This window comes from Pimephales promelas, chromosome 21 (assembly GCF_988280905.1).
Source record: "Pimephales promelas chromosome 21, fPimPro1.hap1.1, whole genome shotgun sequence".
NCBI classification, from domain to species: domain Eukaryota; kingdom Metazoa; phylum Chordata; class Actinopteri; order Cypriniformes; family Leuciscidae; genus Pimephales; species Pimephales promelas.
This window is the reverse complement of record NC_142789.1, coordinates 1,783,193-1,806,249: the sequence shown is the minus strand read 5'-3', so window position 1 is coordinate 1,806,249 and position 23,057 is coordinate 1,783,193. Positions and strand designations below refer to the sequence as shown.

Here is a 23,057-nt window from a genome sequence, read left to right as displayed (position 1 = left end):
AACCACCCACAACACAGCAACACTGTGACAACCACCCACAACACAGCAACACCGTGGCAACCACCCACAACACAGCAACACTGTGACAACCACCCAGCAACACTGTGACAACCACCCACAACACAGCAACACCGTGGCAACCACCCACAACACTTTAGCAACCGTGGCAACCACCCACAACACTCTAGGAACACCATGGCAACCACCCACAACACTGTAGCAGCACCGTCCGTGGCAACCACCCACAACACTTTAGCAACACCGTCCGTGGCAACCACCCGCAACACGTTAGCCTGGCGGTGGTGAGTTTTTCATGGATTGGATCCTACATTTTCTTCTGCAAATATATATTTTTTTATTGTTTGTCTTGAAGCGTGCCTTTTAAACAGTGACATCCTCATATGTTCACGCACCGTCTGTGTGTGTATGTACATCGGCGTAGCATGTTCAATGTCTGATAGAGAGCAGATGGGAGGGGTGTGTGTGTGAGGATAATTAGATATCAAAGGCAGGGGTGGGGAGGGAGGCAGAGGTCTTCTCTGATGCTAAAGCACTTATTAATGAGATAGGCCTTATCTGTCCTCCTCGGAGGAATTCTGCCTTTGATCGGCCCCACTTTGGACTTAATACATTTTTGATTGATAGGCGGAGATGACAGAGGAAAGAGGTGAGGAGAAGAGAGAGAGAGAGAGAGAGAGAGAGAGGAGAGGGCAGGCCAGTAAAGATGGAGATGCAGTTGTTTCAATGCCCTTCATTTGACAGAATAACCAGTGAAACAGGATCACGGTGAAGGCATTAATTCTACATCGCACACGCCGACTGGAAGGGAGAGAGATGTTGATGTCGATGACTCACGGACCACACAAGGGAGCGATGCCGTTGATGGCTAGCAGGAGGAATTCTGGGAAGTTATCAAAGGTGGGCACAGTAATAGATAACACACAGCTCTCAATAACACACAAACACACCACATACGGACACACAGGCGATGTGTCACCTTCACAGCGACTGAACGTGGCCATTAAAGCCGTGCGACTCCATGTCGTGTGTCTCTGTCAGAATGAGGAGCGAATGGGAGGGAAGGATAAAGCGAGAGAAGCCGTAACTGCAACTCTGTCACTGTCGACATGCGTTCATCATAAACATATACATTCAGCTCATTCTAGTTATAAAACAAGCCAGCCCCAACACACTCATGCTTATATCCTCACGTGACGTTCTTCATAAAGACAGGATATTGATCACCTCGAAAAGATCTTTCAGCTCGCCAAATAAATTGTTATAATAACAGAAGTGGAAGGTTGAAACGTCCCATCTATCGTGACATACAGTAGAAACGGCCAAACTATTTGAGGAAAATATGAAGCAAAGAACTGTTTTCAACATTGATAATAATAAGAAAAAAATAGTTTTTTTCTGAAGGATCACGTGACATTTAAGACTGGAGTAATGATGCTGATTATTCAGCTTTGATTACAGGAAGAAATTACAGTTTAAAATGTATTGAAATAGAAAACAGTTGTTTTAAATTGTAATAATATTTCACAATATTGCTGTTTTTTATTTGATCAAATAAAGGAGGCTTCTTACAAAAACATAAAAAACCTTTAACACTTCACAATAATGTTCTTTAGTTAACTACACTCATTATGATAAACTGCATGTATACAGCATTTATTATTCTTTGTTAATGTGTATTTCAATATTTACTAATCCTTTATTAAAATCGTGTTAACTTTACTAAAATGTAGTGTGAACTAACTTGAACATGTATTTTTATTAACAAAGATTAACAAATACAGTAACAAATTGATCGCTCTCACTCTAAAAAATGCTGGGTTGTTTCAACCCAAATATGGGTCAAATATTGACATACCCAAATGTTGGGTTAAAAATGTCTTTAAAAAATGTACAGTTGAAAGTGAAAGTTGAAGTAAATGATATTTTTAACCCAACATTTGGGTTTGTTCATATTTGACCCAAATTTGGGTTAAAACAACCCAGCATCGTTTAGAGTGCTTGATTAGTAACTAATGTAAACTAGTGAACTTATTTTAAAGTGCTACCAAAAAATCTTACTGGCCCCAAACTTTTGAAATGTATAGTTAATAAAAATGAATAAAAATGCATTATTAATATTATTTAGAATGCATTAAGATTGTCCGTATAAACAATTCTTCCACCATCGTATTCAGTACGTTATCAGTCAAACTGTGTGCCTATTTTAATAGTTTGTAGCATTAATGTTGAATGTGCATGTGTTGTTTGAATGCTTCAAACATGGCTTGTCCAATCAGCATTCAGAGCTATCCATTTAATCATTAAATCTTCACTCCAGCGAGGCCTTCAAACCCTGGTCAAAATAGGGATCCTTCTATTTCTCATGCAAAATATATCCACATTTGTAGAGACAGAGTAAGTTTGTCCCAGACTTGACAATCTTTATTTGGCTGATTTTCTTGATGCTGTGTGAAGAGTATGCGAGTGAATGAAATTCAAAAGGAAAGAAGAATGAATGTGATGACAAGAAAAAAAAGAGAGAGAGAGAGAGAAGGGGGGTCAAATCCCATTTCAGCTGCATGAGTGGTACTCCATAGATGGAGGACAGACAGGAAAAGAGCTATAAAGTATGGAGCGACAGCACACACATCACACAGACAGGCCTGCCGCCTGCTCAGCAGATAACACAGCCCGTCTCACACCCCTCTCACCCTATCAACACCATCCATCATACACCCACCCAGCCCTGCCCAGACACACCTGCGGTACGGGTCCCGTCTCCATCTGAGGCGACTGTCATCAACCAGAGAGAAAGATCTTCAGACGCAGTGTGCATCATCGATAATATAAACCCTCTTAGATTGGACGTATATGGTGCCATGCACTCAGTCATTTCTCTCCGCAGAGAAACTCTTGGAAATCTGAAGAATTCTGCAGATGGGAAACAAAGACTTTTGTGCTGTAGAACTATAGAAATTACATTGAGAATGTCTATCTAGATGTCTGTGTGCCTGTCATTCTATCTGTCTGTTTGCAAGGCCTATAAAAGTATTTTGATTTCTTTTTTGTTAAACCAGTTTTATAATTTTTTCCTAAACATTAGCGTTTTTTTTTGTAATGAGTTATCATACCCACAAACTAGTCACTAGCTCAGTGAATTTCGTCGTATTGTCGGGGTGAAATTGCAAAATAAAGCTCGGAAATGGAGATGTTCCTCCCTGCAGAACACGAAATCCAGGGGGAGGAGTTGGATCTAGATCATCCCTGATCCCTAATCCCACCCCTATCCCCCTGATCCCTAACCCCACCCCTAATCCTACCCATCTCCGCCCCCTGATTCCTAAACCCACCCCTAATCCTACCCCACTCCACCCCCTGATCCCTAACCCCACCCCTAATCCTACCCGTCTCCACCCCCTGATCCCTAACCCCACCCCTAAACCTACCCATCTCCGCCCCTGATCCCTAACCCCACCCCTAAACCTACCCATCTCCACCCCCTGATCCCTAACCCCACCGCTAATCCTTCCCATCTCTGCCCCCTGATTCCTAAACCCACCCCTAATCCTACCCCACTCCACCCCCTGATTCCTAAACCCACCCCTAATCCTACCCCACTCCACCCCCTGATCCCTAACCCCACCGCTAATCCTTCCCATCTCCGCCCCCTGATTCCTAAACCCACCCCTAATCCTACCCCACTCCACCCCCTGATCCCTAACCCCACCCCTAATCCTACCCGTCTCCACCCCCTGATCCCTAACCCCACCCCTAAACCTACCCATCTCCGCCCCTGATCCCTAACCCCACCCCTAAACCTACCCGTCTCCACCCCCTGATCCCTAACCCCACCCCTAAACCTACCCATCTCCGCCCCTGATCCCTAGCCCCACCCCTAATCTTACCCATCTCCACCACCTGATCCCTAACCCCACCCCTAAACCTACCCATCTCCGTCCCTGATCCCTAACCCCACCCCTAATCTTACCCCTCTCCACCCCCTGATCCCTAACCCCACCCCTAATCCTACCCATCTCCACCCCTTAGATCTGGATCCAACTCCGCCCCCTGGATCTCATGTACTGCAATGAGGTGCTACTGCGGAAATGGGAAATTGGCTAATTTCCCATAGACGGGAGACGTTCCCATAGACGTCTCTCAAACTGTCGCGAAGTAAAACATCTTAGGTGTGGCGCCTTGAGTCTTTTGGCCAATCGAAATCAAGATAACAGCATTTCTTTTTCTTTTCCATGGTTAAAGCCGGGTGCACACTGTGAGATTTTGGCCACGATTTGGACATCTGGGACAAATTTAACAAATCCTAAAAGATTCATCTGATCATAGGCTAAAATCTGAAGTCGTTGATTGTTAGTTTCCGTCAGCCAATTAATGATCAAATTTGGCGAAATTCTGCCAGTGTCAGAAGATTTGACTCTCAGTCCTCCATTGTGACATCTTCTACGACAACCGTCAAATTGTCCTCGATTTCAAGACAAACCATGACCAAAATTAACGTTAGTGATTTATTTGTAGCCACCATTTCAATCCCGCATGCAATCCAAACATGTCATTAATTGATGATGTAACACTCCGGGCGAGTTTTCTTGCGCCCGTCTGTTTTTAACGTGCCTTGGCGCGTTAAAATAGTTACTTTTCACGGTACTATATCAATTCTGAGCTAAGTTTGCTGCCTCGTTACCAACTTAACATTACATTACTATTTGTTTGCCAAATACTTTGTCAGTTAGTGAGTAAGTGTGTCTTGATAAATTATTCCTAACGTTTTCCCAACCTTTTGATAAGCTTGTTAGCATTTAAGCTAACGTCATATAGCGTCTATTCAGAATGAGTCGGAATACTTTTGCTGAGTTTAAGGCTAACTCCCACTGCATCCGTATGTCTTTCTGATTTTAATGTGCCATTGTCAAAAGTTACTAGGGAAATTTAAAGTTTAAGTGAAAGGGTGTCGACAAATGTTTTCCTTGTTTCAAATTCAGGAACTGTTCGTTCTCAATTCTGAATGACGCACAGCCCTAGTGTGTTCTCACATATTTTATATATACATATATATATTATTTACCCAAGACATTTCTTTTTCAAAACTTGGTTTGTATCAACCCTGTTACATCTAAATTATTTCAGGGTCCAGTGTGGAAAATTGACTTAAAAGTCGTATCATTCACAAACGCCAGCACATCCCCCACATTTATTCATGCATTAGATATTTTGCCTCATTTGATAAATGAAAGGTTCATTTAAAACATTTTACCATGTTGAAATCCACAACTTTCCCCCACAATCGGCGTAGAAAATGTGAAAAAAGTGGCCGCATATAGCCCACATGTAATAGTTTAACCACAGTCATAACAAATACTGCAGTTAGTGTGTCACATGAGAGTCTTGTTCATAAACCAACTGTGATCATGTTTATGTTATACCTTCCAGTATGCATTTCTGAAAGTTTTATGAAAGTCCTTCTGCCAAAAATGTAATTTGCACATGTGCATCAAACTCCTGGCGCCCCATTGTCAGAAATTACAATTATATATCCAAAGAGACGCAAATGACCCTTCAAGGCCACCATTGTTCTCTCATCACTCTGGGTTTTGTTTGCATATCTCCCCCGACTCGTGTGTCCTTGTTGCTCTGTGTGTGAGTTTGTGCTCGTGTGTGTGAGGGAAGTAATTATGCAAATGACAGTTGACGTCCCAGTAAGGCACAATGTCGATACGAACACCCCGTTAGCCACATGCGCCTGTGTGTTTACACACACACACACGCATTTCATCCCTCCGAATGACCTGTGGCCCTGCAGTTGCACGACTCTCTCCGTTCGGGAACGACAGGTTCAGAGGACGGATGACAATGGCTGTCATTGTGGCCGTTCCTGCTCCGTTTTATCTGTCTACGGGGAAGACCCAGAACCCACGGCATAAAAATACTTACATATTGAATGAAAGGAAAGGAGTGCTGTCAAACTCTTTATTTAAGCTGCCTGTCTTTTTGTCTGTCTCACTGTTTTATAAAGTCGTTTTTGAGTTATTGATGTGTTCCCTCGTTATTAGCCTGCAGAAAAGAAGTGTCACTTTCATTCAGGTTCAGATGATTGACAAGTGAAGCTTGAGAAGTTTCAAATGAGTGTGATGAGTTTCAGTTTTTGGAGTTATTAAGTGAAACATATTCAGATGGATGTGTGTGTGCAGACCCTTCTTTGTGCATAACACACAATTCAGAACGCTATAGCTAATGTTATCGTCACTTTTAGCTCCGCAGACTTTTAGAAAATCACCCCGTAGTGAGAAGTGTGTTTTATTTATTTATTAACAATATCAAACAGTGCATATTTATGCATTACAGATTTTTTTTTATTAAAGTAATGCAAATCGCCACCACAGTGTAATGTATTTTATTTGGTATTGTTGTGTGATAGATAAAAAAATTGCTAGAACAATTTTTGTTTACTTAAAATAAACTATGTATCCTAAATGCACACAAAGTGTAAAAGTGGTTTTCTTTGCACGTAATGAATATGTCTCATGTATTTCATCTGAAGAATGATTTTATTACTTATTTAGATGCAAGGTGAAAATGACAAATTTAATATATAATTATGCGAAGTTTAAATTACTTTCACACAATAAATAGTAAAATGATATATTCATTTCACTCTTTGCTATCATTATTTTAAACTAGTAATAATTCAAATTGTATATATAGTCAAGTCACCTTTATTTATATAGCACTTTTTACAATACAGCAGCTTTACAGATGACAGGAAAATAATGCATCAAAGTTTGTTTCTTTAGATTTTAAATCTAAATATTTAAAAAAAAATGTCAAAGTCAAAAGTTATTTGAAAATGAACATACAAATAATTTGTAAATAAAAGTAATAAATAAAATAAAAATAAAATAAAAATTATTTTTATTAGTAATAAAAAGTTTTTAAGTAAAAAAAATATATCTTTTTTTTATTACATAATGCAATTGAGCATAAGCTGAAGAAACACCAATAGCAAAATACCTAATCCAGTTTCATAGTACAAACATTAGAAATGGACACTGTCGCTTTGAGGTTTATTACCGCCAAAGTAACGGAAGAACACATTTAGAGCTGAGAACGAAATACTTATACAGGGACCGCGTGCTTGCAATGCACTTACAAGAGTATATTTCTGGGCCAAATTTCCTTTCTTCGGGCAACAATTTCAGTTTATTATCTGTCCAATTGAGATTGTAATGCTTCTTTTAACCAGCTAATGCAGCCAGTTTAAAAGTTTTCATTTGTGTGACATTGTTATTACGTTTTCGTAATAACAACATTAGCCAGTAGCAGCGGTGGGTTGACACACACATGATCTGGCTGTAGTTGTGGTTATTACTGTGATCCAGTGGTGGTGGAGTTATTTATGTTATTGTGGTTTTACAACCGAAGGGAATGCAAACGACTGCGCGGACTAAACGGATTACATTACACAGTCGTCTCTCCCTTTCTCCTCCCTCTCCCTGCGTCTCTCCATCCATACCATACCTGCCCGTCTCTCTCTCTCTCTCTCTCTCTCTCTCTCTCTGCCTGGGGATGGATTTGGGCTGGTTATGCATGTTCAGTAACAGGAGAGCCTATTGAAGGAGCCGTGCTGCTAATTTGCCATGGCCATGTTCCCCCTGAGTGAAGGAGATCTGCCTCACCACACACACACACACACACACACCCACGCACACACTAACATGGAAGCAAGAAGTTTAGTGAGAAACTGACATTAAGCAAACAGAGTCTAATATTCAGATATGTGGAATGTGATTTTGGGCCAATAAGATTTCACAGTGGGCGGGGCTACGCAACATAAAATCCGCCTACGTCTACTACATTAATCAGGATACGTTTAAAAACTGTGTTTTCATTTTAAAAAGCGTTTTCCGAAAGTTTCTCATACATGAAACGTTGGAAAATGCTAAATTCAACTTACATCGCATTTGTAAACCCTTATAAAGCTCACTGAGATGATACAGACAGAACAAGGCATAAAGTTGTCATGCTATTCTTCTGGCAGTATCATTTTATTTAGCAAAATATCTCAGCATTCACTGAAGCATCCAGGTCACCATATGGTTGGTCTAAAACGCTACTGCTCTCATGTTGTCCCGCAGGACAGCAAATGTGAGTGAATTTTCTGTCATCTTTGCAGGACTGAGATATGAAGAGTGTGCGAAGCAGCATATTTTTTAGAAAACTGTGAACGTGAATAGCACATAACAGGCACAATACCGGTATAAACATAAACATCGATCTGTACAATTAGCATGTCATGACTAAACATGCGTCATCGTTTTTAAATCGCTCGTTTTTGACCGTCCATTAAAAACGAATTGAAATTGAATACTATTTTGGAGAGCGTCTTCAAAAAGCTTAGTTTTCCAGCTGAGACGTTTTCAAAATAAATGTCTTAGTGTGGACAAGGCCTCAGGTTGGCAAAAAAAATCAAATCACTGTAAACATCATTCATGTTTAGGACACGTCATTATATATATTATTACCAAATTGCTATATTATAAATTGAATACTGTATTGAATAATTGTATTAATCATGAAAAATAATAATATTATTAATAAAAAGTAATAGTTGGTAACACTTTATTTCATTTTGTTAGTCCTCTTTAAGCATTCTAATAACTACTTTGTATATGTAACTTTGCAACTGCTTGTCTTTGGAGAATTAGTAGACTATTAGCTAATTAGCTAACTAACTAACTCTATGTCAACCTATTCTAAACCTAACAGTCTTTGGAGAATTAGTAGACTCTGCTTAGACTTTATTTTGTTGCTCCCCCAAAGCTATAACTAAGTAACTAAGTAACTAACTAATTAACTACTAAACTTCATGTCAACTTATTCAAAACCTAACAGTCGTTGGAGAATTAGTAGACTGCCTAGATTTTATTTTTTTGCTCCCCAAAAGCTATAACTAACTAAGTAACTAACTAAGTAACTAACTAAGTAAGTAACTAACTAACTAACTAACTAACTAACTAGCTAACTAACTAACTAACTAACTAACTAACTAACTAACTAACTAACTAACTAACTAACCAACCAACCAACTAACTAACCAACTAACTAACTAACCAACTAACTAACCAACCAACTAACTAACTAACTAACTAAAACTAACTAAAACTAACTAACTAGCTAACAACTAACTAACTAACTAACCAACTTCGTAAACTTATTCTAAACCTAACAGTCATTGGAGAATTAGTAGATTCTTCTAAGACTTTATTTTATTGCTCCCCAAAAGTTATAACTAACTAAACTAGCTAACTAAGTAACTACATGTCAACTTATTCTAAACCTAACAGTCTTTATTAGTATTAGAAAGACTTATAATACTATTAGTCTTTATAATATTAGTATTAGAATTAGTATTACTTACTAACTAACTAACTAACTAACTAACTAACTAACTAACTAACTAACTAACTAACTAACGAACTAACTAACTAACTACTAAACTTCATGTCAACTTATTCAAAACCTAACAGTCTTTGGAGAATTAGTAGACTGCTTAGATTTTATTTTGTTGCTCCCCAAAAGCTATAACTAACTAACTAACTTACTGACTGACTGACTGACTGACTGACTGACTAACTAACTGACTGACTGACTGACTAACTGACTGACTAACTAAATAACTAACTAACTAACTAACTTCGTAAACTTATTCTAAACTTAACAGTCATTGGAGAATTAGTAGACTCTTCTAAGACTTTATTTTATTGCTCCCCAAAACTAACTAACTAACTAACTAACTAACTAACTAACTAACTAACTAACTAACTAACTAACTAACTAACTAACTAGCTAACTAACTAACTAACTAACTAACTAACTAACTAACTACATGTCAACTTATTCTAAACCTCACAGTCTTTATTAGTATTAGAAATACTTATAATGCTATTAGTCTTTATAATATTAGTTGGCCTATTGGAATTAGTATTACTAACTAACTAACTAACTAACTAACTAACTAACTAACTAACTAACTAACTAACTAACTAACTAACTACAAATTAATGAGAGTCAGTTGACTTGTAGAATGTCTAAATTGGACTATTGGAATAAATTGTAACCAAATTAGTCAGTCAACTTTAATTAAGCTTAATGCACAGTAGTTTATCACAGTGCGGCTTGCCACCTTTTTAAGCACAACAAGCAAATCCAGGCCATGCGTTACACTGACTTTACCGCAGTTAAGGTGATAATCTGGGGGCACTGAGACGTTTCTCAATCTAGTGACACATTCTCACCCTTCACAAAAGAAAAGGGGCAGCACAGAGAAGTCCCTCCATTAATGCCCCATTCTTCCACTTCCTGTTGAACAATAAGACTTGAGCAAGTGTGTTGACGGTGGGAATCCCGTGGACCCTAATTTGAGAGCTGACCCCTCCGGTGGCTCTAACAGCTCCAGACACAACACTTTCTGTGTGTGCGAATCATGAGCTGGGGAAAGGAAACAGAGGTCACTAATTACTCAGGGAGCAAAAGCTCAATCATTAACAAGGAGGGAAATACTAATGATGGCTGTTTGAGTGAGACAAAAAACACTTTTAACCTTGAATAGTTTAACTGAAGGTGCTCTACCATGTGGAATCGGGATAATTGCTTTATTAGTCGATGCAAATTGTGCATGCGATGCGGCCTAATTAACATTTGATAAAAGTTTAATCATAACAGGAAAGTTTTGCCTGAAAGTATGAACATTTTTAAGAGTTATTATTATGCATTAAGAGTTCCTAAACCCTAAAACTACTCCTGGTAAAAATCACAACCTTGTTGTAAGTGACTAATATTACATGAAACTTAAGTGTCTGATTATTGTACACGTTTGTGTAAAAAACAACACTTTTGTTTTTGCTCCTATTTTTCGTGAGCTGCAGATTTGTCTATGTACACATAAGGCCTATTTCTCTCAACTATTGTTCACAAATCTGTTTATATCAGATACTTGGAAGTTAGATACTCAGGTACTTGGAAAAAGTCTTTGAGTTTAAATGGGGGCAAAAACAAAAGTGTTGCGTTTATCATTTTGTTCAGTGTATATATTTATTAAATAAAAATGTAATCATTTAATTTTCACAAATAATGTGTTAGTTCCCTAACCTCACCTTTTTACAGTATAAAAAACTGTATCCTTTTGAGTTTATGTAAATGCTTGAATGTCACCAGTGTGTTGCTGTGAGATAAAGAACTGGAGATGTGTGAAACCAGCAACACTGCAATGTTGCACATTCTCACATGACACTGACGTAACTGATGATCTTCTTATCTGATTATCTTGTTATCTTTGATGTAATTGGGCCGGGAGCACTTGACGTAGTGTCACCTGGATGAAGTGTTACCTGTGCTCACCCGAGAACACACTGATATTTGCAGCATGTGGGTGAATGCAGACGAACTGTCTGTCACTGTACGTGCTGTTTTTCCACATTTCTGCAGTTGTGAAATGTCGCTAAAACATCCCAGTTATGACCCTTACACACTCCACAGACCAGTGGAGAGACTCTCTGTGTGTGTGTGTGTACTGTATAGACTGTACATTCAGCTATAAAGTAAAAATTTACAGAATTTTGACATTTACCATTTCATTTTTAAAGACTGTTTGGAAATCTTGAAATGAATCATAATTATTTTATTTAATCGACAGACATGCTTTTATTCTTAGGTTTACACATCAGTAATGGTGTTTTTTTTTTTACATGTTATACTTTTCTATCTTTTCTATAAACTGTAAAAATGAATATGCTTTATCCAATCAAAAAAAAAATGTGGCAACAGATTACAAGCAAAATTATTAATTAAATGTAACAAATTAGAATTGAGTAATAATTAATCAAATTAATTCCTTAAAAGTTAACCATTTAAAATGAGTAAAACTTACAACAACAACCAAAAAAAACGTACATTTAAGTCACCATTGTTGTGATCGGTGTTTGTTTTAGGTTTGTTTTAAAATTACGGTTTTCTTTTTCAGTGATTATGTTTGTTAACATCAGGTGTCTTCAAATGTTGGCGATATAAAATAAAGAGTTTTTAATTAATCTTTGACGTCTGTCTGTTAGTAAGATATTTTTGTAAAATTTTTTGGTGTAAACTTTACTCTTTTAAAATGATTAACTTTTAAGGAATAATTTGATTAATTAATTATTCTAATTTGTTAAATTTAATTAACATATAATTATACAGTGTATATAATATAATAATTTACAGTGCACACTGAAAAAAATATGCTTTATCTAATCAATAAAATTGTGGCAACATATCACAAGCAATATTATTAATTAAATTGTACAAATTAGAATTAATGTTAATTTGATTAACTATTACTCAATAATTAATTAATCTTTGACGTCTGTCTGTTAGTGAGATATTTTTGTTAATTTTTTTGGTGTAAACTTTACTCATTTTAAGGAATAATTTGATTAATTATTACTCATTCCTAATTTGTTAAATTTAATTAATAATATTTCTTGTAATCTGTTGCCACAATTCTATTGATTAGATAAAGCATATTCATTTTTACAGTGTACATCCATACATTTTTATAGCTTCCTCAGAAGGGAATCCTCATATATTTGGGGGTTTGTGGCATCTAAAGTTTAAACAGTCCCTATTTTAGAGCTCATTAGCTTGATAGCATCTTCAATGGGATGACATTATGAAATCAACAGCATTACAATCATGTGATTGTATCGAGTGCTATAACCTGGTTGCAAAGAAGTAAAAGGCAACATGCCCACACAGCATTCCCCATTTATCAGCAAAGCTCTTCGAATACCCTCGTCATATGCAGAGCGTTATAGATTTACATATACATTGAGTGTGCAAACTTCTGCCCTGACTTTACATCTCACAGTAATCATCTTCCACCAAACTTCGGTTGTTCGATAAAGTTGTAAAACAGAACGAGGTGTCCGATCGGTGAACTGTTGTCCAGTGGTTGTGTGTGTGGTTATATGGGTTAACAGTCGGGTTCGAGTTGCATGTTAAACAAACAGCACTTTTGAATGCTGAGCTGCAGAGGCAAGTAAATTAGTGTAAATTTGCACAAGTAACCTAATTTTGAGGGAAAACATATGCAGGAATTTTAATTGGACACAATGGAGCTGGAATCACGCAGCAGCCGAAGACAAATTAGCCGAAACCGATGGGAAGACTAATGGTTTGTGTAGGCTGCTGCTGCTGTGGAGAGAGAGAGAGAGAGAGAGAGAGAGATACAGTTACAGTCTAGTCAACCAAGCATGAAGGAATGGGTCAGTGTGTATCAGGAAGTTATTCTGTCGTGGCGGAAAAAAAACAAAAGCTCTCCTACTCGATATAAATGTGAGATTAAGCAGCTTGATGTTGTAAATCCCACCAATAGAAGTTCATTTCAGTGTCATTTTTCTTCAAGTTTGACATTTCAAATGTTCATTAGGTATGTGGGGTATGTTTATGTAGCTTGTGTTGGAGAGAGAGAGAGTGCAAAAGAGAGAGAGAGATTTGTTTATAAACCGGCTGTGACGGGGGGGGAAGCCATCTGACATGTTTAAACTAACCTGCCATGAACCGGTTGCCAAACTCCTTCACAACTTCTTCAAGTGTGTGTGTGTGTGTGCATGTATATGTGGATTACAGAGGTTAAACCGTGGTTTTTAATTGACATATGCTACCCCTTAAAACAGCGCTTTATGAAAACAGTGGCCAGTCTCCGATCAGATAAACTCTGAAAATGGGAACGAGAGAGCGAAAGACGGAGAAAGAGCAAAGGGGGTAGTGGAAGAGGAAGGCAATAGAGAGGGAAGAAGTGAAAAAACAAGGAAAACTGAAGATTGTTGTGATTGGTATGTCGTGCACATAAAAAGATAGTTCACCCAGAAATGAGTATTTTGGGATTTGTTTCTTGTTTTAAACCTGTGTGAACACACCGAAATTCTCTAACAAAGAATCATCCTCTCCAGTAAGCTGACAGTCTCTGTGACCGGATCATTGAGTCAGTGAGAACCGAATCAATTCAGTTTGTGATAGAATCAATAGATTCATAAAAAGAGTTCACTCAAAAGAAACCTGAAGAATCGCTTATTTACTCATGAAGTCTCACAGCTGGTTTTAATGAATAATGACTTGCATTTTCTGAACAGACACGATCGCTTTACTGTATTTGATTAACAGATATAATTTAGGCTTTTATTCACATATAAACATTCATTAACTAACTCATCAGCTGTGGTACACGGAAGCTCAAACATGTTCGCTTGACCTGTGAGAACCAATGAGGTTCATTCTCGTGTAACGAATCACGTTTGAGCTTCAGCAAGAACCAATGAGGGTTCATTCTTGTGTAACGAATCACGTTTGAGCTTCAGCAAGAACCAATGAGGTTCATTCTCATGTAACGAATCACGTTTGAGCTTCAGCAAGAACCAATGAGGTTCATTCTTGTGTAACGAATCACGTTTGAACTTCAGCAAGAACCAATAAGGGTTCATTCTTGTGTAACGAATCATGTTTGAGCTTCAGCAAGAACCAATGAGGTTCATTCTTGTGTAACGAATCACGTTTGAGCTTCAGCAAGAACCAATGAGGTTCATTCTCGTGTAACGAATCATGTTTGAGCTTCAGCAAGAACCAATGAGGTTCATTCTTGTGTAACGAATTACATTTGATCTTCAGCAAGAACCAATGAGGTTCATTCTCATGTAACGAATCACGTTTGAGCTTCAGCAAGAACCAATGAGGTTCATTCTCGTGTAACGAATCACGTTTGAACTTCAGCAAGAACCAATGAGGTTCATTCTCGTGTTACGCATCATGTTTGATCTTCAGCAAGAACCAATGAGGTTCATTCTCGTGTTACGCATCACGTTTGATCTTCAGCAAGAACCAATGAGGTTCATTCTCGTGTTACGCATCACGTTTGATCTTCAGCAAGAACCAATGAGGTTCATTCTCGTGTTACGCATCACGTTTGAACTTCAGCAAGAACCAATGAGGTTCATTCTCGTGTTACGCATCACGTTTGATCTTCAGCAAGAACCAATGAGGTTCATTCTCTTGTTACGCATCACGTTTGATCATCAGCAAGAACCAATGAGGATCATTCTCTTGTTACGCATCACGTTTGAGCTTCAGCAAGAACCAATGAGGTTCATTCTCGTGTTACGCATCACGTTTGAGCTTCAGCAAGAACCAATGAGGTTCATTCTCTTGTTACGCATCACGTTTGATCTTCAGCAAGAACCAATGAGGTTCATTCTCGTGTAACGCATCACGTTTGAGCTTCAGCAAGAACCAATGAGGTTCATTCTCTTGTTACGCATCACGTTTGATCTTCAGCAAGAACCAATGAGGTTCATTCTGTTCATGAGCTTCTGTTTATGTTCGCTAATCAATGTTTAAATTTGAATAAAAACCTGAATCTTTTCATCATATAAAAGGATCGAGTCTCTTCAGATAAATTGGACTAAACCGCTCAATTCAAACGGATCTCTTGATAAACTTTTAAAATCAGATTTCATAAAAAAAAAAAACTTTCATTTGTAATTTAATGTGCATTTGGTTTTGTAAACACATGAGGGTAAGATTATGGGTGAACTGGTCTTTTAGCCTCTTTTAAATGGACAACTTTCGATTTCTTTCCCCACGTGTGTATGTATTTTCAGGGAGTGTGCAAATGAAAATACATCATGGCACCGTTTTCCTGCTTCACATCACTTGCACAGGAAATGTGAAAAAATAAAGTGCTTTTAATACTTGTTCATTCTTTCTTTTTAACTCTCTCCGTCATTTCCTTGGCTGTTATTTCTCTCCGTTTTTTGAAGATTGAGGAACACTGCCGTGTTGACTGAAAGAGACTTCGTCCCAGATCAGCTCGATCTCTTCTTCTTCTTTAAACGCCCCCCCGCCACTTTCTGTCACTCCGGGAGCCGAGCGCACGTTGCTTCTTTCCCCCTTCCTTCTTCCCCACTGGCTGGCTGAAACACGGTTCCCCTTCCTTTGAAGTGGCTGCGTGCAGAATGGAGATTCTTTGCATGGTAAATTCGCCCCAACGCCCGCAGCATATCCATTACACAAGTTTAAAGAATGCTGGAGACACGTTCGTGAAGGCGGCCTTTTTTCCCCACTTCACAACCAATTTCTCTGTGTTTTGAACTTGGGCACTCATGAGCCATGTAATCTATAAATTAGGCCCATCTTGGGCGCGCAAACTCCACCAACCATACCGTGTTTGAAGTGCAATTATTTTGCTCATTACAAGTTCATTTTATTGTTATAGTTTGCAAATGTTTCCCGGGGTCACAATGTTAAAAGTTTGAGGAGAAGTGCGAAAGAGGAAATTAAGAAGTCTGTTGAGCAAAAGCGGCGGCTTTTGAAGGATTCAACCGGGTCCGTCTTTAAGTGTGTGAAGTTATTAAGCAAAATGACACTATCGGCTGAGAACTTTGGGAGGTGATTTGGAAAAATTCAGTTGGTTAATTCACCTTTTACGTTTTCTTTAAATGGAGATTCGTTACTTTGAACTCATCTTAAAGTGAACCGGCACGCAAGTATGCTGAACTCTGATAGCTGAGATTTGTTCTTGGCGTTCAAATGATTAAATCCCTGTGTCTGTTTAATGGTACTTGTGTCAAAATGTTAAAAAACAATTTCTCAGAGTATATATGTATGACTCTCTCTCTCTCTCTCTCTCTCTGTGTGTGTGTGTCTGTGTGAATTATGGAACAGCAAAACAAGGCCAATGTGTTCTCTGATTTCAGTTCTGCACACTAATGTTATCCGGTCCCGGAACAAAGCAAACATTTGTGTTCCTTCATAAAGGCCAGACCTAATGACGTAACCAAGTCTAATATCACCCATCCAGATCAACGTGAAATAATAGCCATCACTTTTAAGCCGATTTGATATTTAGTGTCTCGTTTCCAATTAAGCCTTCTGATATCAGGCCTGCCTAAAATGATGAAATTGAGCTAACTTGCTGCAGTCAGGAGATCACCCTATGGATATGCCCTAATAACTGCACTTTTCATTAGTCACTTATAATTAGCAAAAACAAGAAGTGTTTTAATCAGTTAGCAGCAGTGCAAAGAATGGCATGTTGATACATCATTTTCCCACAATGCCCTTTAAAGGAATGTTACGGGTTAAACTCGATGAACAACATCCGTAGCATGTCAGTAATGCCAGAAAATAATTTTGACTTGTCATTTGTAAAATTTTACAGAGCCTCAAAAATTGAGTTCCAGAGTGTTTTTTACTTTCCTGTGAAGTATTTTTCATATTTTTGACTGATGTTCACATATCTTTGGGTTATGTGTTACAAAGTTTTTTTTTTTGGTGCATAAAACTTTTGGACCTTTTTTTGTTGCACTGTAAAAAAATATTTTCAAGATTTGTTATCACAATATCTTTTGTCAAATTAACTTAAATAATTTATTTAGTTGAGATAATTTATTATTTTGAGTTTCTGATGATTAAATCAATCTCCTTCGTTGTATTAACTCACTTTTTCCAGTTCAATCAACTTAAACTTTTAAGGCAACCAGGTTACTTACTTTTTTTAAATTAAACCAACAATATTTTTTTACAGTGTAGCTAATAACACAAAACTTTATGTAAAAGAAAGATAAAATAAATAAGTTTGCACATAATAAAATTGTAAACAGCTCTATCCAATGTGATCTCATTAGGACAAATTTGTACATAAGCTTGTAGCACACATACATTTTTGTACATTTGCATTGAAATTTGCATAATTAACTGTAATGATGGTTAAGGCTCAGGGAAGAAGGATAACCTTCAATGTAACTTTGATAATAAAATGAGCAAACAACAATACGAAAGTAAAGCGGCAGCCCCTCATGGATGTCTGACACATTTAAACTAAAACAAAACAACATAAAGTGCAGATCTGGTCCTCTCTCATCCTTCACTGGCGTCACTCGTCCTTTTGTCGTTCCGGGGCTCCTCCGTTGGACTGGAGGCCGGTATGGCAGTGTTGGGGAAGTTACTTTTTAAAAAGAAGTGTTACTCGTTACTTCTTAAAAAAAGTAATCTGTTTCTTTACTTCGATACCCCATACGGAAAGTAACTTTTTACGTTACTTGTTACTTTTGCGTTACTTTTGCCTTTTCTTGACATTCGGCAGAACCCAATATCTGTTCCTAAATGTGTAGGCCTACATAAAGTTCTACAATGCATAATGCCATATATAATGCCATAAATTCATAATGCATTTATCAAAATTTTGAATATTTACGAAGAAATGCCCGTTAATGGATAGGCATTTGCATGGGCGACGCTATAGCGAGGGGCTAGCAGATGCTTCAGCAGACCCAAGAAAGACCAAAGCACCCCGTTAGCACCCCCAAAAATAATCTCTGGAAGCAATTATATTCAGGCTGTATTCTATGGAAGTCCTGAACCTGAATGCATGGTGAGGAAAAAAAGAAAACTTATCTTGTTATTTTCGACATAATAAGGGGGCATTCTAATCTGCATTAAGCCAAATTAAGCGTTCTTCTTATAATGGTTTTCTATGGGAGGAAAATGCTTAACGTGTAATTAAACACGCTGCGTTCATATTCTGGGCTCATCTGATTTTTTTGTGCATAGTATAGCCTACTTTATTATGATTTTAGTATCATAATGATTAATAAATGCATGCAATTATCCATGAACTTGATAAATGTTGTAGATATGTTTTACTATGCACGTAAACAAATGCCTTTCAACTTGTGTGTGCAAATTTCAGAATTAAATGAATGTGCAGCGATTTGTACAAATAGAGAGTCTAGGGCCACTATACGTGTTGTTGCCATTAAATAAGTTTCATATTTGATAAAATATCATAATGTTATTTTTTTCCATCTATGTTGATAATGAAAATTGAACAGCGTGAGTAAGATGAATGCGCAATATATTGAGTGGGTCAGACAACTTCATTAAGTTTTGTTTTGAAGAAAGCCTTTCTTACGTTTTGTATAAATTGTATCTTCATTTTATTTTTTTATTTATCAACCAATTGCCTGGATTTAATAAATAAGAAGCAAATATTGCAGACAATATAATGATTGACATGGAGGCGCCGGTGCGTGAACTGGAGCATCTCATCATAAATGAACCGAAACTCAGCATATGCCACACAGACATGAAAAATACATCTATATACTGTGTAGAAAGCTTGAAATGTCTTTAAACGAAACAATTCAAAACAAAAAGAAATAGGCTAATCTCTAATTATGTAATCCATTATGTGCATTTCTCTCTATAGGCATTCATACGGAGATGGCGATCGCTGTCAAATCTGTCCCTGGGAAAAGTATCGTTGTGTCGAATTGAAAGATGAACTTTTTGTTACCAAATTTTCAGTAGTAGCGCATTACACTACTTTTTACCAGAAAAAGTAGTTACGTTACTGTAACGCTTTGGTTTGGAACGAATTACACAACACTGCACGTAGACGACGCTCATTAACCCTCGCACCATTGGCCCTGTTCCTCTCCCACGGCTCTCGGCCCCACCCGCATACCACAAAAACATATGTACAGAATCTGAAATGTAAGCATTTTACGTATGACATACAAATGTTTGTAAATCCTTTTTGGGTGACAGAACATTGTACGCATGGAATTAATTAATTTGATATAATTTTGTTTAATTAGTTATCATCATTATTATGACACATTTAGCTAATTTGACATTATAACAGTTTTATTCTGTTCTGGTTCTTTTCATTTAGGATCTTTTAGGATTCCATAAAAATTCTTTCATCATTTAATATTCATTACTTCATAATTTAATGTTAATTTTGTTTGCTGTTCCACAGCTGTGGCACTAAAAATGACACGTGTGTCAAGAAGTGGTTAGTTTTCAGGTCTGGGTGGGGTTAGCCGCTCAGATCTTGACATAATTGTAAAATGTACATACCTATACAAATCTTATTTATAATATATAATATAAAAGATTTGTAAACACTTTCAACAACAGTGTATGAATACATTTTTTTATATTTTACAAAAATATACATGTGATCATTACTTACGTACAAATGCTAACAAATTCTTACAAGATCAATCTGTTCTAGATGCTAGTCTCATGTACCATCAGTGCTTTACTGTTAATATGAGATATGCATTTTTTTATACAGAGAAAGATCTCTCAAGAAGATAATATTTTCTGTGGAAAAGTCACAAATGATAGAGTATGTTTCAAAGCCAGATCATTTGAATTATTACTATATCATATATATATTTTTGTCTCGCTCCAGGCCTATATGTTTTTATTTTCCCAGGCTTTATGTTGCATCACAGCCGGTTTCAGAGACAGTAAAATAATAGAAGGGAAAGCAACTGTATCCATTTGAGGTTTGTTCACAGTTTGGATTTAGTCTACTAATTTGTATAACGTTGCACACACACACACACTCTTCTCTTCTCTTTTCATCAGCTCCAGAGATACCGACTGTTGTGTTTCTCTCTCCTTGGAAGCTCTCCTTCTCACATTGTCAACTTGTGGCTTTAATACCATCAATGCTAAATAAACTTTAGCCACATTATTAGTTGCTGGCGAGGTGCCTGCGAGAACAAAAACAAAAGGCAGAACAGGTTCAAAGGCAATGCGTCTAGCAGCTTTCTCTCTATTCCCTGTCTCTTCTCCTCTTCCTTTGGTTTGGGCGAAAGCGCTTTGTCTGGTAAACGGCTCCATCTTTTTGATACAGGCGTTTATTAGCTGTTGAGTTTAATTAAAAAAGGCCATTCATATGAAAATGGGACTTTGATAGTGATTGGTTTCCCCAGCAGCCTCTTCCAGATGCTTTTAATTAGAGCACTGTTTGATTGACATCAAGCCCGTAGGCTGGTGACTGACTGCGGACGCGCGCACACACACACACAAACACTCATAGTCGTATGCACAAACTCATGGAGTCACATGTGCGGTGTGTACCAAAGATCCAGTTGGTTTTGACAGTGAATGGCCAGGTAATTAGTGAGGAGGCAGAGCTGAGCCAAAGTTAATCACCTTGGCCTTGTCAGTCATGCTCTTTGCACATTGTTCACACATATAATTAATGCAATGCCCACAAATTGGAGCCCTTACAAGCTGACCGGCAAAAACATGCTGCGCGCACACACACACCTTTCACGAGCGCGGCCTTAAAGTAATATTCCGTGTTCAGTACAAGTTAAGCTCAGTCGAGAGCGTTTGTGGCATAATGAATACCACTAAAATAATATTGACTCGTACCTACAGTAGTTTTCTTTAAAACGAGCAAATGATTGAGGTTAAAAGTGCGCCTCTTACTATGGAAGCCAACTTTTGGAGGATTTAAAAACAGAAATGTGAAGCTTATAATTGTATAAAAGCACTTCCATTTAATTCTCTTTTTGGCTATACTGTTAAAACAGTGAGTTTTTTAACATTCAATTCGCTTCCACTGTAACATAGATTTGACTGATTTCTTTGTTTTGTTTGGAAGTGGAAATAAATGTACTTTACTTGAATGTAAAAGTAAACTTTACATAAAAGTATTCATAATGTACGTTGCAATCAGTGTTGGGGAGTAGTTAACTACAAGTAGCGACGCTACTAACTTAACTACATTTTTCAGTAGCTTGGCAGTAGCTCAGTTGCTTTTCAAACAGTGTAGCTTTTACAGTAGCGAACTACTTTTTGCAGCAAGTAGCGGTGTAGCGCGAGCAAAAGCTACATCGCGTTTGTCGAGCCTGCGCGAATCAGTGCGATGCAAGGATATTCTTCTTCTTGTTGGATTACAAACTCATTTTTTGCCATTACTGCCACCTGTTGTTTAATCACGCATCTTGCGGCTAACGGTTCACTGACGTACAGAAGTGGGTTGACACACCCATATTATGATTATAGCGAGACGTGACGGCAGATTTGGAGGATGGAGAAACAACTAACATTAATTACCCATGGCCTTATTTGTCCAAGATCAATCCGTATTTTTGAGACAAATGTTCTACATGCAATTTATGTTGGATGTATATTTTGTTCTTGCAATGTTGTAGGCTATTTTTGCAATTTTGCACTTTAGACAAACAGTCTGAGATATTTGAGTGTTGTGTATAATAAAACAATACTCTTTAAAATCATAATCGTTTTAAACACTAAATATTTTACTTTAAACATTCCTCAGACACTTATTCAGTTATTTATAATATACGTTGTTCAAAAAGCAAGAGTAGTTTCAATGTAGCTAGCTACTTTTTGATAGTAACTTGTAGTGTAGCTAACTACTTTTCCAAAAGGGTAGCTTGATTGTAGTTTAACTACTTTAGTAGCTTGTAGCTTGTCAAACTACAGTTTCAGAGTAGCTTCCCCAACACTGGTTGCAATGCATTATATATCTTTTGCTAAGTAATTGTAAACGAAATTTAAATGCGTTATAATATTTTAGGGTTGTAACGGTTCTCGGTAAAAAACTAACCATGCTGTTCCCCACCCACGGTTCGACTTGCACCGCGGTAATCTTAAATCTGATGACTTTGTTCGATGCGAGTGCTGTATGCTCTAATCACCTTTGGCTAAGCCACGCCCTAGAATATAGATTGACCAATCACAGCGCAGCCAAGAACGATCTCCCACAGAGGTCGGACACTTTTTCACAGCGCTCCATTGACTTTCAACACAGGCGTCTCATATTTTTGGTCTCGGCAGGCTATTACCGTCGTAGTTTTATCAAAAATATGGTTAAACGTTGTGCCTAGGGCATTTGCAACACAGATACGCGTTTCCCCGAGAGGTTGGAGGGGGGTGTCCGTTTTTTCCCTTCCCAAAACCAAAGTCAAATCCTGACAAGTGTCGTGTTTGGATTAAACTGTGTGGACGTCCTCAGTCAGCTAAACCCCGCAAAGATCAACAAGCACATCTTTTTTTTTTTGCTTCTAACCTTACTGTGAAGTTACACTAGTTAGACCGTTTTATAATGTTTTAGGTCATGATTTGGGTTCTCATAGCGGTTGTTGATACGCTAGCACACGCTGCTAATAAACACAACGTTA

General features: G+C 37.6%; 1 long non-coding RNA gene across 2 annotated transcripts in view; it reads left to right on the top strand.

The window, feature by feature from the left end:
- LOC148969659 (uncharacterized) overlaps positions 1-23,057 on the top strand; it is a 194,502-nt gene that overhangs the window by 40,780 nt on the left and 130,665 nt on the right. The window contains exon 1 of one of the 2 annotated variants that reach the window (XR_016148402.1): positions 566-918. The exons of the other annotated variant lie outside the window; for it this stretch is intronic. This is a non-coding gene — a long non-coding RNA (uncharacterized LOC148969659). Of the gene's footprint in view, positions 1-565; positions 919-23,057 lie in introns of those variants that run through there. 2 annotated transcript variants of the gene reach the window in all.